We start from the raw sequence: 8,451 nt of genomic DNA, 5'->3' as shown, positions 1-8,451 counted from the left end.
CCATCTCGGATCACCGCCGCAGATCGGGTTTTGCTGTTGCTACCGACCGCAGGTTAACCCTCGCTTTCCCCAAACCCTCAATATCTCACTGGTTTTCCTTTGTATTTAATATATATCTGTTTGTAGTGTTATTAAAGTTTGTTTCAGTTTTCCAAAAAGCATTTTAGAGGTCTCACTAATGCTTTTCTGCCTTCCCCTATCTCTGGTGGGATAGGAAAGGGTATTATCGTCATCGGACCTGGCTCACCTCGGCCAACCGTTGACATTGACCTGTCAATATTTTGCAGTACACCATTTCTCTTTTAGAACAACGGAAAACACAGGATGCAACTGAACAGCTTCTACAGTTGTTTCAGCCACCCTACAGTGTCTGGGCCCAGACTCGCATTGTGGCTCCAGAAAAACTTGCATCTCCCATAGATACTTATCTACCACCCCTACAGGGACTAGCTGTATAATTTAGGGTGTCTGAAATGGCACTATGCTGCTACTTTAAGGTGCTTGTATTGTTTCCAAAGTGATTAGAAATATTAGCTAATACCAGGTGCATTCATTTTACCTTCCCTTTTGTTCCTGTCCTCTCAATCCATCTAATTTGAGTATGGCAACACAAAAAACAATCCAGCATTCCTTTCAGGACAGGATGCTACATGATGAGCTTGCATCACATTTTATATGACAAAAGACATGGTCCTTTATCCCCCCCACATAATTCAGGTCTTCACACCTGAACTTGTAACCTGCAGATGACTGTAGGGTGCTCTTTTTGATCAAAATCTCACTGATGTCAGAAGGAAACATCTGGAAGATAAAATCCGCTTCGATAGAACCAGAGACTGCAGCATTATCACAGGCAGCATTTAAAAGGTCATTGTGAAACCAAAAACATTTTTCTAATGGGAAATAAAACCAAAGAACACTAGGGGAATAACAAGTTGCAGAGAATGATGTGTTAAAGGCATTCTATTTCTCCTCTATTTATTTACTTTGTTGGTCTAGATATAGAAACTTCACTATCACAAAGCTGTCAACCGCATCACAAGAGGAAGTTTCTTAATGAAAGAAAGTAGTACATCCAGGCAGAAAAGAAGAAAAAAGAATACAGTCTTTTGAATCACAAAGATCTGGTAAAATGCTCTAAATACTTTCTCTTGAGCTTCCATGCTCTCTAAGAATCAAAGAGGAGGGAAGAAGGTAAGAGGAATTAAGGAAGACATTTACAGCAGCGAAATAGAAAAGTACCATGAAATACAGAAAAATTACCCTATAAATACTGGGGGAAGCTTTCAATAATTTAGATGCTAGGGTTTACCAACAATAGAAGAAACTACTGAAAAACAGAAGAGTAAACGGAGATGTAATGATGACTAATAATCTATATAATGTGACTTGCATCTATTAATTTCATGGCTGTTAAATTGAATATGGAAGTTCAATTAAACAAATTTTATTATCTAAAACACTGCAAACCTTTGGCTTTTTTTTTTCCTTGTTCAAAATACCAGCAACCTAAAACTATGTGGCAACATAAGTTAGTGTGAACGAACCAGTCATAATTGTGAGAACATGATATAAAAATAATACTTAAAAGTTCATAAAATGTTGCTTTGTATGTGAGAATCACCTTTCTAAAAACCATGCAGTATAGCCTCTGCAGGAAGGATGCCAGTGAACTTGGTTAAGTTAATGTAAAATTCAACTCTGTTTACGTCATGATCTTGCTGATAGTATATTGTCCCTCACTGCAGGATATGCTACGGAGAGATCACAACAACAAATATTTTTTATCTTCATTTGCCATGGCCCTTGTGAATACATTTATCTCTAACAGCTGGTGATCTTTTGATGGTCAGTGAAACAGTGAAGACAGGTCTTAACGCAGCATACATATACACTACAGAGGTTGCTGTGAAAACTATATGACATCCAACCATAGTCAAAAGAAGCAATGAATATAAATTCAGCCATGACAGTTCTTTCCAACTTTTGAACCAAGTGCTTCATTTTACAAAATTACGAGTAGACCTTTAGGTAACGGTAGCTTGCCACTGATATTCTGTCTCAGGTATCTTGCCATGACAAGCAGCTTTCAGAACAAAAAAAAAAAAAAAAGAGAATATTTTATAATTGGACCTCTCTGTAGTGGCTAGGAATTAACATATATTCTAACCATCACACTTAAAGTACTACTATTCCAATGGGAATGACTCATCAACGTGACTGAGAGTATATGAGACATGTAGTGCCTCAAAGTCCTATAGGAACAAAAGGAATCACCTATAGGAACAAAAGAATAGACCTAAGTTGGACCAGAGTTTTGCCAATGCCATATTAAATACAATTTTATTTTTTGACAAAATGCAACATATGAACAACTCCTATGTCTACAGTAGTGTCACCTGACAGTGAGATCCATTGCATTAGTTTTTTCTGAAAAGAGGAAGTACAATGAGCTCTCCTTGTACAGCAGCAGTGTTTCCATTTCCAAAAGAAAAACAAACAAAACTTACAGGATAAAATTCTAGCCTTATTGATCCATTGGGAATTTAAACCAATCATTACTCTTGCCCTACTGCCTGATACAACAGTATTACATTCTGCTGAATGGCATTTTGCTAAGTAGACTGAATAGGCTGATCACAAGAAAAAAGCCAGACCATATGCTTGCAGTATCTAATAAGTGAAGTTTCCATAGTTCTGAACCCACAAATAGAAAAGAAATAAAAACTAACAGCAGTAATAAACAAGTTGTCATGCCAGCTTCTTCAATTAAATGGATATGTTAATGATACACAGTGCCTGTTGCCATTAATCAGAGAATCTCCAAGTGCTTTACAAATATTAAATAAGTCTTACAAAGGGATCAATTTGCTCACTACTACTGAAAGACAGACACCTTTCAGGTGCAAAGTAGCAGCTGGTTAACTAGCGCACTGCAACACTACATAACAGTTTAGGGCAGAAGGTGGAGAAGAATGCCTTAGTAAATTGAGACAGCAGAGAAGTCTATGGAGGCAGAATGTAATTACCTGAACTGGAATCAGGCCAGGGCTCCACGAGTAACACCCCTTCCTATCTGAAAAATGCACTGGGATCATTAATCGCTAAAAGGACACTGGCTTCATGACAATCATATACTTTTCCTTTAAAGGAATAATTTTGGGAAAGAGACGTCACCTTTTGCATTCTGTATTTTGAATATCAATTAGATACTGAAATGTAGTCTGTGTAATACCTTCTAGAAGAACTAAATATATGTATCAGTTTTTCAAGAATTATCACCACAAGAACAAACAATGAAGAAGAGTCTTTCCCTCACCCTAACACACATAGGACCCACACGTGTCTATTCTTTTTTCTTGACAGCTGGAATTACAGCAGGCTAAGCGAGGAGAACACATTACTTTGCCATTTCAGCAGCTGCATGTTTGCAGCTTAGTCCCCACAGTTTAAATTCATTGCTTTTCTCTCATTTACTGACTGGGGTTCTTTCTTCTCTAATCATGTGACCTGTCATACACGAAGACACAAAATACAACAAAAAACCAAACAGCTCCCTTTAAATGTCTTAGCTTGGAGGTAAAAGATTCTCTTCCCTCTGTTGGCTGCTTCTTCCCAAGCCCACCTTTCCGTTCGCTTTAACGCAGCTGCTCTTGCAGTTGCTTTGAAAACAACCCTTTACTGACTGGCCTTAGCAGACTGCTCTAGTTCCCGTTATTAATTCCACCTCTTCAAGGAGCAAGAGCTTCCTCATGTGATGCACAAATTCACTGCAAGATAAAATTTATTATTAGGTTTCCTCCGTGGGACAACATGCTATGTAGTAAGTGCAACGTTGATCTGCTATTGATCATATGCAGATATGTAATCAAAGGAAGTTTGAAATAAGCTCTCATATATTGCTTATTGCTGAACTACCTAATCCAAAGTCTACCCATCAGGCAAGATCCAAACTACAGTAGCACTGTTTGTTGGCCTGTATCCTTATACACTGTAACTGTATGTTCGCAGGTCCACGTCATTCTCCAGTGCCTTTTGATGAACTACCAGCTTTCAGCTTATTAGTATGTAGTAGTAGTATGTATGTAGTATGTAACTTTTCAGTGTCATATCTTAAGTTCCTTATCACTTGCACAGCTACAATAATTAGATTTCCCATTTTTTAAAATTCTCACGTCACTAAGTTACCCTACAAGCACCACAGAACGTGATAGCAGAATTTATCCCTAAACATTGAATCAAAACATAGCCCTACTTTGGGAATCGTTTGGTTTTGTTTTGGTTTTTTTTTCTACAAAAATTGAGCACAGCTTTAGTGACCTGTTTAAAGTTTTCTGAACAAAGTATTCTTGGATTTATGAATATCACAGCTCATATTCCATCTCTGGATTCACTGTGTTTTGTGGTGAGCTCATGCACACATATACATAACAAAGAGCTACTATTGCAATGTGACCATCACAGAATTACAGGATATTTTGAGTGGGAAGGGACTTTTAAAGGTCATCTAGTCCAGGGGAACATAGACATAGTCTCAGAGACAGAGAGGTAAAAAATAATATTTGATATTTCAAGAACTCGATCATAGCCAGAAGTTTCTTCTGGTCTTCTTTTCAACTAATTGGATAATACAAACATAAAAGAATCTTAACTTCCAAATTAAATAAATTAAATTAAAAAATATGAAAATGTGGATCAGCATATCATGAGGAATCAGAAAACAGAAGGAGAAACCTAAAGACATCTCTCAGTTCTCCAACAGATTAATCACTTCCTAATGTGGGAATTTCATAATGCTTTTTGTATTTCTTATTCTATCACACTAATCTTCACACTTATTCTCCTGCTAGCTAAAGAAAGGATTAGTTCAAGATGTCATGTCCCAGTTTTAGAAAATAAGTAAAATCCACCTGTTTAGAAAAAAAATAGGCAAATATTATTCACATATTATTATTTCATAAAATTTTTATATAGGTATGTTTGGTTACATTTCTATAGGTATGTTTGGTTACATTTGCTTTGGATCATGGGATTTGTTTGAGAAAATGGGATTCTTAAAACGAAAAAATTTAAATGGCTACATTTAGCTGTCAGCTTAGTTCTAGCAAGTACCACTCTCGTATCTGGCAGATCCTACTGCCAGTTTTCTTCTAAACAATCAAAGTGTTCCTAAATAGAAATGTAAATGCTAGATTTTTTTTTCAATTATACTTTATTCCTAATTTTAATGAGTTATTAGGGGATTATAAGCCAATCATGTTATGGACTCTTGCTTAAAATACTTTAACTTTCCAAAGAGCAAAATAGATACTTCAGTGTGCCAAATAGTAGCATGACTGCCTCTACTGTGTTTGAAGTCAATATTATTTTTGCATCACCATCTAGGTTGAAGTCTCAAATTCATGATGTTGTTTTGGTTTATACGTGAAATTTTGACATCTGAATGATAAGAAACTCTAATTATGTAGAAGATCTCTCGGAGACCTATCTGACTAGCTAGCAGTTCATTGACACTGATTCTTTACATTTTTGCTTTATATCTACTTGAAATGCTGTAAGTTCATACGCCAAGATCTCTATGCAATGGTGCTGGTTAAAGGAAAAAAATAGTGAGCAATGAAGATATTCTCCAAATGTTTATCTGTCACCTTTTGGTTACTTTTTAAAACCAGCGCCATTTTCCTAATTCACAGAGAGGGGAAAAAGGTCCATGAGATGCAAAAATACCTTGCCTAAATCCTTGGAAGCAGATAGGATCTATCTCTTCACAAAAAATGTTATTCTTGTTAAACAGTTAAGGATAAATATTACTAAAATAACTTCTTATGCCTTATCTGATTTTAATAGAATTTGGAAAAGCATATATCAGCATTGATCACTTTGATAATGAGCTTTTCTTACGAGCTTAAACACAAGAATACTGACAACGATCTGAAAGCAACACTGTAGATTTTTAGCTCACCTCATTTCTTAAGCTCTACTTCCTAAATATTTACTTTTCTTATCATAATAAAATAATCTCCCTCACCCCTCCAAGTAACAGTGTGAGCAAGAATCACATGCACTCATTACATGAAACATGGATATTAGACTTGTTTTTCTGCTTAAGTGTCTCCATTTTAGTTCCTTAGAGAACAAATGCTATGTCAGGTTTTATAAACACAACTCGTGATGAAAATAATGCATCTAAGGAGGAAAAAAAATCCCCCCACAAAACACCTATTCTGCCATCTTTTGTTGTACAAACATTCCTTTATTCTCAGTGGTCAAGATGCTCTTGTTAAAGCTGCAAGAAAACAGAGTATCTCCACATAATATTAAGTCAGTTATACTTGGAAGTATCGCCATGGATACCCATTGATGATAAGGGCCTATAAGCAGCAAGACTATTACATGTCACCAAATGTACACTGCTTGCTTATGCCACCATAAATAAAACTGATAAAACTGTTAACCTGAAAAATGCAGTAAGCTAAAAAGGAATTGTTGGGCAAAGGGGTTGCAAAATACTGGGAAACATGTATTTTATAAAAGCAAGTGCGTTGACCTAGTATTAAGCAATTAAATCTATGTTTAAAGAGACCTATGACAGTGTATATCTATTCATAGCAACACACTTTAGATATAATGGATTTATCCACATTTTATCATCTAGATTAAATGATCATGAATACAGACCTTTAAAATATGAAATTATGCGCTTTGATACATCATAATTTCATTTTGTTTATTTACATCATATGCAATGTAAAAATATGGCTTCTTAAAATATATTCTCAAGTCACATTCTGTTTTGCACCTTGAAGTTTAAAGATGAAATGGAAGCACAATTCATATACCTATAAACCAAAGAAGGGTACAGTTTTAAACAATTATGTCAAGATATGACAACCGTGCTCTTTGTAGAAGCAGGGATGAATAATTACAAAGCTGGGACATAATTAAGCAATTTTGACTGTCTTATTCTCGAGCTGTCTTTCTGATGTGAGGTGCTGTCACGACCAGAAACACACTTCACAATGGACAGGCATCTTCCACTTTGATCTACACTTACGCCAGTGAAATGAGGTCATGGTCTGGTCATTAAACAAGGCTTCTTCATCTGGCTCAATGTCTCTTACCCAGCCATGCCTACCAAATCTTTATTAAAATCAGGCACGATACAATGTTCAATATTTTGACAAAAGAAAACATAAACATCACAGAATAATGAATTTAGCTCACTTACATAGCGAGATGGAACACTGCATGGTAACATTAAACTGTTTTCTAATAAATGACTGCATCTTTCCACAAGGCAGTCATATCACAAACAGATGCATTTTAAACAAAGGATGAAATGAAGCAAAGCACAAGAAAGTGCAGTGTTCTGTTCAAAAAAAAAAAAAGAAAGAAAGAAAACATAGAGGGAAATGAAAGTAAAAAAATTTATACAAAATAAAATATTTATGACTTAGTGATGACTGGTGATTGCTAGATACTTTTGCATTTGAGTAAACACAAGCTAGTCAGATGGAAATTTTCTTGCTTTTATTCTCATTTTGTGTATTTTTTTCTTGGTGGGGTATTTTGCTCTCCCAAGTATTTCATGTCAAGACTAAAACGAAAACAACTCCCCACATCACAGCCTCTTTAGATCACCAGTCTGCTTTTTATGCTGAATAAGCCATACCATCTCCTGCTTATCACAATGCGGAAAAAACCCCCCACCTTACAGGATTTTTGGTTTGGGTTTTTGTTTTTTTTCTTTCCTGAAAAAGCAAGTCTGATAGGCTCACTGTTGTTACTACATCTGGCAGAACAACTTTTCCACGCAGCATCCAGCAACAAAAATACTTTTAACTCCATTCCTGGCATGCACAGGCTTACACAGTGGCTACTGCCTTAAGGGGAAGGGAAAAATATCCTTAGGAAATTCACTATCAGCAGGGTCTTATAACACTAGATCAAATTTTTAAGGTTTTTTTGGATGACCAATATTGAATGTGCTGCAGTCTTACTCTTAGTTTGGATCAAGGTATATTCTCCTCTAACTAGTCTCAGAAAGCTTAGAATATATTACCACTAGCTGTCTGTTAAATTTCACGAAATCTGGTAAAAAAATCTCAACAAGTGTATGGGAGGGGAACTGATGAACATGCGGAGAGCACAAGATTCAGGAAACCTGAAGGCTGAAGAATAAAAAACCACGACGCATTCAATGTATAACACACGATAGAATTTGAAAGTACAGTTATTATGCACATCATCTTTGTGATATATGGAGGAATGATGCTTGCTATGGTCTTTGAGTGTAGTATAAATATCTATATACACGTGTATTTGCATGTGAAAACATATGCAGAGTACTTTATGAGTGTTCTCAGACATCAAAAGAGGTTGCATGCATGCATACTATAAGCATGAATATCCTAGGAAATAAGCACAAATTCAAAACAAGTATAAGAGGTT

Source organism: Buceros rhinoceros, unplaced genomic scaffold, assembly GCF_000710305.1.
Source record: "Buceros rhinoceros silvestris isolate BGI_N320 unplaced genomic scaffold, ASM71030v1 scaffold16816, whole genome shotgun sequence".
Lineage (NCBI taxonomy): Eukaryota > Metazoa > Chordata > Aves > Bucerotiformes > Bucerotidae > Buceros > Buceros rhinoceros.
The sequence above is the reverse complement of the archived record's forward strand: the minus strand, read 5'-3'. Positions refer to the sequence as shown.